The 9,048-nt window shown below is 58.9% G+C and overlaps 1 protein-coding gene across 1 annotated transcript in view; it reads right to left on the bottom strand.

The window, feature by feature from the left end:
* The window catches only part of GLI2 (GLI family zinc finger 2), a 250,336-nt gene that overhangs the window by 38,001 nt on the left and 203,287 nt on the right, over positions 1–9,048 (bottom strand). The gene's annotated exons all lie outside the window — the stretch shown is intronic.

The following is a 9,048-nucleotide window of genomic DNA, read 5'->3' as shown; positions in this document are numbered from 1 at the left end:
AAAGCATAGTGATTAATCACAAAAACAATATGTAATTATATATGTTTTCCGATGGTCTTAGGTGACCCCTGTGAAAGGGTCGTTCGACCCCAAAGGGGTCGCGACCCACAGGTTGAGAACCGCTGCCTTAGACGAATTCCTTCCAAGGCTACGAAGCCTCCCTTCTCAGATGTCCTGTCGACTGTGGCCTGCCTTGGTTCCTCTGGTCCTGGCTGGCATGGCCACCACCCATTCCTACGTCCCGCGGCCTGCCCTCAAGGAGATACCAGCGCTGCTCAACGTGAGGACGGGACTTCACACAAGACCTGTTCGCCAGGGCCTGTAGGCAGCTGTCAGCATGTGAGCTGCGGGGGCGTTGAGCAGTCACCTCCTCCCAACACACCCATTAAAGAAAACACACCAAGTCACTTGGGAATGAGATTCACCAAAATTCAGTTTTCAAATGTTTTCAGAACAACGTGAGGACGGGACTTCACACAAGACCTGCTCGCCAGGGCCTGTAGGCAGCTGTCAGCATGTGAGCTGCGGGGGCGTTGAGCAGTCACCTCCTCCAAACGCACCCATTAAAGAAAACACACCAAGTCACTTGGAATGAAATTCACCAAAATTCAGTTTTCAAATGTTTTCAGAGAATAGGGTCTCTCTATGACTTGGCAGAATGCAAAGAAAAGAATGTGTTAGAATCACACAAACCTGGATTAGAATCTCAGCCTTTAACAGCTCAAACTGAGCAATTACTTTCACCTCCCCTAGCCTCAGTTTCCTCATCTGTAAAATGGGGATAAAACAGTATCTATTTCATAGGCTGGCCAGGAGGATGAAAGTCCCCAAAATGGTGAGGCAGCTGTCAGCCTGCTGTTACAGCAGCAGCACCGCCCTTTGAGGGAAAAGCCCACAAGTGCCCAGGGGGCCCTCAGTCTTCTCATGGGGTTGATGGATGCAAAAAGCTGGCACTGTTAGAACTGGTTGCTTCAGAGGGAAGAATGTCTGCTGGCTGGAGCAGAGCTGAGATCACAGAGCATGTTCAATAGTGCACGCAACTGCGCTCACAGCACAATGCCAACCGGGAGCAAACAGCTGCCCTGCAGATGGCTGAACAGCTGGGCCAACACGCTACTCGAGGCTGCTCCCTGGCCCGGACGTAAGCATTCTGCAACCTTATTTTCTAGCTTTCCCGGATGCGATTACAATGACGTGCAGATCCAAGGAACTCTCAGGCCAATTCCACGCTGCCGCACGTCTTGGCCTCAGATGCCTCCCTGCGCCCTGCACCTCGCTGGGCTAATTCTGTGTCCTCCCTGTAAGCCCAGGTCAGGGGTCCTCCTCAGTGGGATCCGCCCTCTCTGAAGCACCTTCCTGGGCACTGGCTCTGCTTCCTGCTCCCTGCTTCCTCCTCCTCCCCCGCACCATGTACTGCTCTGGTCCTGGTGGGTGGGTCCACCTTCTAGTCCTGCCTGGGAGCAGGGCCTGTCCAGGGTACCTCTCAATGCTGCACCTGGCAGGGGGCTGGCATCCCGCAGAGGCATTCTTGAAACCAGTGAGGGCTGCACGTCTGTGTGCCGAGCTCTGAGCGTGGTAGAAGGAGGCCTTTGGGATAAGTCCTAAGTCGCAGCCTCAAGCTGTTCCTTTCACAGGCTGCCTCCAGAGGCAGGTCCACGCGAGGAACTGCGCTAAGTGTGAGGGGCTCAGGAGAGGGCTTAGGGCAGGGGCTGCCGTGTGTCCAGGGGGAAAGGGAACCTAACATTCCCACCACAGGACAGGTGTGAGGACAAGACTCAGAGACTGTCACCGTGGGGCAGGGAGGATGCCTATGGGGGGCCCTTGGGACAGACCTGGGGTGGGAGGGTAAACGTTCTGGAAGGCTGAGGGGAAGAGTTGAGGTGCTCCCCATTCTCAGACCCTTTGCTCCTTCCCCAGACACTCGGGGCGGGGCCCACAGGACGCTGGTCGGGGTTGTGTCACAGCAGCCTGGGGTCCTAGGGGGCCTGCCCAGGCCTCTGGCACTGGGGTTTCCCTGTGGAGCCCACTGACCACAGCTGAGGCCCGTGAGACAAGCTGTGGTTACACGGGGAGTTAAAGCGCCATGTTCGGGCCCAGGGCAGCCTGGGTGTCTGTGAGCTGACCCCACTCCATGGCCAGGTGAGCCTCTCCCAAGGAGGAGGCTGGATTGGGTGGTGCCTGCGCAGCATGCGCCACAGTGGGGCCTCCCTGGGGGGTTGGAGCCCAGTCCAGCTGCAGAAGGTGGGCTCGAAGGTGGTAAGTGGGGCCTATTTCCCCGCAGAGAGCAGCTGGGACTTCTGTCTCCACTCTCAGATCCCACGTGGAAGAGGCAGACCTGCCAATCAGGTACGCAGTGAGAAGTTTGACAAAGGCTCCAGCAGAGGAACAAACTCCCTAAGTGTCTGTAAGTATGAGGAAAGGCTTCTCAGGGAAGGTGAAATTTGGGCTGGGTTCTGCAGGATGAGTAGGAGTTTATGAGGAAGCAGCATGTCCAAAAACAGGATGGAATATGAGGATGTGTGTGTGTGAAGCTTATGCCTGGGGGTGGAGCACAGCCCACAGGGCGCTTTGGGCTGGATCTGTATTGGATCCACGTCCCCGCTTCTGCTGGGGGAGGGGGTGGGTGGCATGCGACCGAGACCATCCCTTGTCCCCAGGCACCTGGGACAGCAGCTTGGGCTGAGCCCTTCGAGAAGGCAGTGCTCTCTGTCCACAGGGTTAAGCGAGCAGGATGTCGGTGTGGAGCTGCTGGGGACCGTGAGGGGAGAGTCCAAGACTGAGGATGATACAAGGGACATCGGTGTGGAGAGATGGAGGACCAGCGTGTTGAACTGAACCCTGGGTATGGCTCCAGCTTCACCAGAAGCTAGTACCTTGGCCTTTTCAGTATCTGAGCCAATACTTTTGTTTGTTTAAAGCAGTTTAAGCTGACTTTTTCTGTCTTAGGCAACCGCCAAGGCCTTTCAAGGCAACCTTGGCCAATACGCCTCCCCTCCCCAGAGCGATCCTAAGAGGCAGACAGTTCCTCGGCCTGTCCGCTCTGCCACCTGCAGGATGTCCTGCCCACAGCTGCTGAGGGAGCCACGCTGGCGTCCCTGTGTGGCCATGAGGCACAGCAGGGGGCTCTGGGTAAGTGAAACAGTCACCACCTCCCGGCTCTGTGCGCACGCGCTGGTGACGGGCAGCAGCACTGCAGCAGGGCCCCGCCTCGCCAGGAGGAGGAAGAATGGACAATGCAAGTGGAGGCCTCGCTGGCCGGTGGCTGTTCTAGCCGAACTGGACGCTGCCCTGGGGAAGCTGCCTCGGGAAGCGGCTGCAGGGAAGCTGCGGACATTCACTGCACAATGAGGGCATGCGGCACCCCCAACTGCAAGCAGGCTTCCTGTCTCCATTTCACAGAGGGGAACTGAGGCTCAGGACAGGAAGCAGACTGGACCCAGCGGCAGAGCTGGGATGGACGCTAGCCTTCCTGGCTGTGAAGTCGGGCTCGGTGCTGTGACGTCTCCAACGTCCACTGGGAGCCAAGCTTCTGCCTCAGCGTCTGCCTGGAGGAGCTCACCTTGGCATCACCTTGGCCCAGCGACGCGGATCTGAGGCCCCTAACCAGCAGAGCCGTGAGAGGCCACCTCAGCCGGTTCCCATGCTGACCCCGGGGTGGTGCAGGCTTAGGGGAGCCCCACAACCGTGGGAAAAGCTTGGCCTCTCTGGATTCTGCCACTGAGTGTGGGCCTGGGTGGGGCCAGCTGCGAGCCTGTGCCTGTGCCTGCAGCAGGACGGGCAGTGGGCCTGCCCGAGGGTCGCAGTGAGATGGGCTGAACTCAGCGCGGAAAGTGCCGTGTGGCCCTGGGTGCTCGGTAGGCGCTCAGCCAGTCTCGCCACCCCCTTCCTTAGGTTCAAGGTGAGTAAACGCAAGTGCAGAGGGTGGAGGAGTGGGCCCGGCCCACATCTTCCCACATCACGTCCCAGGCCCCTTCCCCATGTGCTGGCTCGAGATTTTTGCCAGGAGATGAAAGGAGAGGCAAGGTGATGAGGAGCCTTCCCGGCCACCGTACTCTCAGGGCCACCCTGGCTGGGCCGAGGGAGCATCCCTAGTCCCAGGGAGACAGGCGTCCCAGGTCCCTGGAGCTGGCCGATGGGGACGGGGACGCGCTGCTAGAGGACGCGTGGCCTCCTCAGGGCTGAGAGTAAGAGTCAGAGTAAGATTGCTTGGTGGGTGGAGGAAGGAGGGTGTCTGACCATAGCACAGCCAGAACCAAGGCCCAGGGCAGGAACCAACGTGCTCCTCAATACATTGAGAGGCGGGGACGGAAGCTCAGGGGTCGGGCCCTGGGCCCCACCCATGTGCCTGTTTGGAGAGGCAGACAATGCAGGGCTGAGGGGTGCTGACTCACCCAGACTCAGCAGGAGCCGCTGGGCTGGGGCAGGCTCTGCCCCCCAGGGGTGGGAGCTGGAGGCAGGACCCTGGTACCTGGGCGACGCCCCTCCTGGTGGCTTTGTGCAAAGGCCTCCGTGCAGGTTAGCAGGGCCGGAAGCAGGCAGGAGTGGGCCCTCTGTGTCCGCTTTGGCCCAGTGACGCGGATCTTAGGTCCCTAACCAATAGAGCCGTGAGAGAGTACTGACCTGCTGTGTAAGCCGAGTTCGAGGTGACCGGTAGGAGCTACTGCGGGAGTGAGCACAGCGTCTGGTGTGGCGCAGGCCCTCGGAGGCGGGACTCGCCCTCATTATCACGGTCACCTTTCTCCTCACACATCAGCTCCCCGAGAGCAGGGCCGGGTGCTATTTCTTGGGGTAGCCTAGCTCTCATGGGTGCTTCATCAAGGCAGGCTGGCAAGGCAGGCAAACTGCCCTCCTGCGGAAGGGCCTCCAGGCTCTGTGCACCACCCACCCACCCTCCCAACCCCCGCACACAGGGCCTGGGACGTGCCTTCCCGCCCGCCGCCGGGATTACACGGTCACTGACTCCCCACAGTTGAATGCGCCCTGCAAACAGCCCCGACATGCCAACCCTCCTGCCCCCAGGACGGCTTGCTTGCACGCACCGGTCCCGCCTTTGGGCTGAGATGCTGCCACCCACCAGGATGGCAGGGCCACGGGAGGGGTCAGCAGGCGGAGTGGGCAGGCGTGACCCTTACGCTGCTGCCGACCTGCTTGGGGCCAGGCACCCCCGTCTCAGAAACACCAGCAGGTGGCCGTAGGCCCACGGCCGCTGGGAGGAGAACAGTCCCTGAAGGTGGCCTTGCCACGCCGAGCTCGCTCACCCCCAGGCTAGGGCTCCTTAGTGCCAGGGCTGGGGGTTGGCAGGCGTGCCTGCTCTCACCCGGGCATCCCCGCAGCACGGGCAGCACCTGCTGCTGTGGGCCCCCAGCAGACAGAAGACAGCTCCACCGGCTCCCCTGGGTGCAGTTCTAGCTCCTCTTCCAGGGGTTTGGTTTTGGGGGTTTTGTTTGATGTGTGAAACTGCATGTTGGCGAGCCACTTCCACGTTGTCCAGAGATTAATTTTAAAAGTTCCAGAAATCAAGTCCTTTTAAAAACATCCTCAGGGGTCTACCATTGCAAGATGCTAGTGAATTCTTAAGGAAAGCACTGGAGAGCTGCTCCCGCCCAAACCGGAGCCCAGGTCGCTTGTTGCGTCAGTCTGCACGTTGCTCCAGGACTGGCCGCCCATCTGTGCGGAGGAGGCTCTGTAAACCAGCAGGCAGGCACCCTAGAGAGCACTAGGCCAAGCCCTGCCATTCACTGCTCGTGCATCTGTTCACCCATTGCTCCCTCCGCAAGCCAGTGCTCACTCAGCACAAGCCACTGACGGCACTGGGGCAGGCTCGGGGTCCGAGGGAGACTCAGCCAGGCTCCACACTCAGGAAGTTGGGCAGGTGGTCACAAACCTGACAAGTGCAGCACCAGGAGTGGACACCCGACATTCCCAGGGTCCACCCTGAAGCTACACATGTACAGATCTCAGCAGAGCGTATGAGTGTCCATGAGGCTGTGGCGAGAACAAGCTACCAGGGTGTGGCGATGCTACTGCTGAGCAGGGTGCCCCAGGTCCAGCCATGAGCTCAGGGAATTACAGCCCCCCAAGCCTATAGTCCACAGGGTTGCCTTGACAAAAATCAGCATGCTGGGATCTGTGGGGTTATGAAGAGAGTGTGGACACCGACTGCAGCCTGCAAACAGAAGAAAGGGTGCTGACACAGCGAAGGGTGGAGGGAAGCATTCACCCACTTTGCTGGGGCAATCTGAGAAGGCTTCCTGCAGGAGGCGGCATCTGAGCTGGGCCCAGACTCTTAGAGAAGAACAGAAAGAAGGCCTGAGTAGTGCAGGCCTGGTGTTCTGAGACAGAATAGCTGAGCAAAGGGCAGGTCATGTTGGGGAATAGCTCACACAGCCCAGGGCTGAAGCTCTGACCAGACAGCTGGGCAGGAGGAGGATATGTGGAGAAAATCCTAAAGCAAATGTCGATAGCATGAGCTACGTTACAACGGGAACTTCTCTGCACCCAGAGAGTAAAGAGACCAGGCCCAAACTGCGAGAGGTTATTTACAGCGCATATAACTAATCATGGAATGCATAGTCTTAGAACATAAAATGCTTATTCAAATCGATAGGAAAATGACAATTCCATAGACAAATGGCTAAAATTGCTGACAGGCATTTCATAAGAAGGAAACGTTATCGGCCAATAAACAAAGGATGCTCAGCTTCTTTAGTAATAAGGGAAGCAGAAAATTAGAATCACAGGGAGATGCCACTTTGGCAAAAATGTAAATGTTGATAACATCATCCTGGTAACAAGGCGGTGGAGGGAGCTGAGTCCTCCAACCTGCTGGAGGGGTGAGGTCAGCAAAGCCACCAACAGAGGCCTGGCACATCTGGGAGGGTTAAAACGTCAACCCTCTGACGCGCAGTCTCGTTCCCAGACGCTGGTGGGGCCCGGAGGGAAGGGACAGCAGCACCCGGCAATATGCTCAAAAGAGCGAAGGCACAGACGCTTGCCAGCTGCCTGCCAACACTGAGCAGCGAGTCTGATGAAGTGGGATCCCCAGCACTAGCGGGCGAGTCTGCAGGAGCTGCGGGGCGTGAAGGCAGGAACACACCTGCAGCGGTCCCCTTTCCGCACAGCCCACCAGGCAACCCTGAACAACGCACTGCTGGGCATCGCCTCCAGGCAGGCGCTACAGCGGTCAGGGGACGACAAGCTCCAAACCCCGGAGGTGGTACCGAAGAGGCTGGGCCGGACAGCGGAGGGGCGCACGGGACCTGCGAGGTGCTGCCATACCCCTCGGCCTGGGGCTGGCAGGGCACGAGGGTGTATGTCTTTATATTTCCACCATGCGTTTGCTATTCTTTTGTATGTCTTTGACATTTAATAAGACCAAATTTTTACAAAAGCACAGCTGGGTGGAAGCTGGCTTTGGGCGAGCAGTTGGCTGAGTGGATGGGGTTCCGGGTGGGAGTGGAGTGGCCGCAGGCCTGATGTGAACGTGTGTGGGCAGCTGGAGAGCGTGTGAGGGAGGGTTCAGCGGTTGCCTCCCTCGTCACCCGGGGGCTCATCTTGGCCACTCCAGCTGTCTGCCGCCCAGGCTCCCTTCTGGGCAGTCCCAGCCGCCCATCCGGCCTGCTCTGTGACCGACACACATCTGTGCACGCACGGACCATCGACCCTCGGCTCACCCTGTTCCCATCACAGCCCGCACACTCGCCAGCCCGAGCTGAGTGCCAGCTTTCGGCTGTCAGGCCCTGCGGAGAGCCGCAATAAAGAAATCACTGTTTCCAGTTGACAAAGAGCAGATTTCTTACTAAGTAAACACTGATGTTTTCGTAGGGAAATTAGGTTATAAAATTGCGCCTACAAAGGAGGTCATACAGATGGACTTGGTTAAGATCTCGCCACATGGGCAACAGGGGTTAATTCAATCGCCCACCCTTTATCACCCCCCACCCCTTGGAGCAGGAAGAGTGGAAGGTTATCAGCTCTTCAAACATAAAAACCAAAAGCATAAAAACAAGAGGAAGTACCCGGGAGTCTTTTCCCCTCGTGGAGTAAGGACTGGTGCGGAGCTGGGCGGGGGACGGGCAGGCGCAGGCTGGCCCGGGGAGAGGCTCTGGGGGAGCTGGTCTGGATCGCCCTCTGCAGTGACCTGTGGCCTGGGCTAGCCTTACAGACAATGGGGGGCCTTTGTCTGTAAGAACAGCCCTTGGCTGAGCAGAGCTGAGCGGAGCCTTCCAGAAAGTCAGTTTCCTGTGTCGCAGGGCAGATATCAGGGTGCTGGAAGGGGAGCCCTGGGTAGGAGGGTAGGAGTGAGGCATGGGGCTGGGGGCTGGGTTTAAGCAGAGAGCAGAGGCCCGTGGGAGGGAGGGCCCTATGGGACACTCCCGCACGGAGAGTCCTCAGCTGGGCCTGGCCGGCCAGAGCGGTGTGCGGCATTTCCTTCCCTGGACAATCCGTAAGAGTCTAGGGCGGGGTGCTGCCGACTTCACCGGGCCTTTGAGGCCATTGGCGTGCGCTTTGAAAAGGCGCCTCTTTCACACGGGCATGCAGCAGGGACAACCCGCAAAGGCAGTGCAGCCCCGGGCTGTGGGGTTGGAGAGTGGCAGGCCTCCCGGCCTTTGGGGAACCGTCCATCCCTGGTTTCCTGGTGCCCTGGTTCCCTCTCCCGCATACCACCCTGTAGCGGCCCAATTTCTCCCCCGTTCCCTTCCCAGCCCAGGAGATCCTCATGGACAGCAAGGCGTGCTCCCTCGGGCCTGTATCCCCACCCAGCACCTGGCACAAGGCTGGCACACATAGGCATTGGGCGGGCATGGCCACAGCACTGCCCCAGGACTTAAGCAACAACTAATCTCTTTCTACTTTGCTTGGGCGGGACAGGTCACATTCACATTTCAGAAGCGCAGCTCCTGGAAGGAGAGGATGTGCCCAACCTATTTCTCCCTCATGGCACTGTGTTATCCACGCAGCGACGCTGGCTGCAGCGATGAGGCCTGCAGAGCGCAGCAGCAGGGCCAGGCAGGGCACTGCTCCTGCATTCCGCAACACAGCAGGAGT

The sequence above is a fragment of the Myotis brandtii genome, unplaced genomic scaffold (assembly GCF_000412655.1).
Source record: "Myotis brandtii unplaced genomic scaffold, ASM41265v1 scaffold488, whole genome shotgun sequence".
Classification (NCBI taxonomy): Eukaryota; Metazoa; Chordata; class Mammalia; order Chiroptera; family Vespertilionidae; genus Myotis; species Myotis brandtii.
Note: the sequence above shows the minus strand (reverse complement) of the source record. Positions and strands in the feature narration are given on the sequence as shown.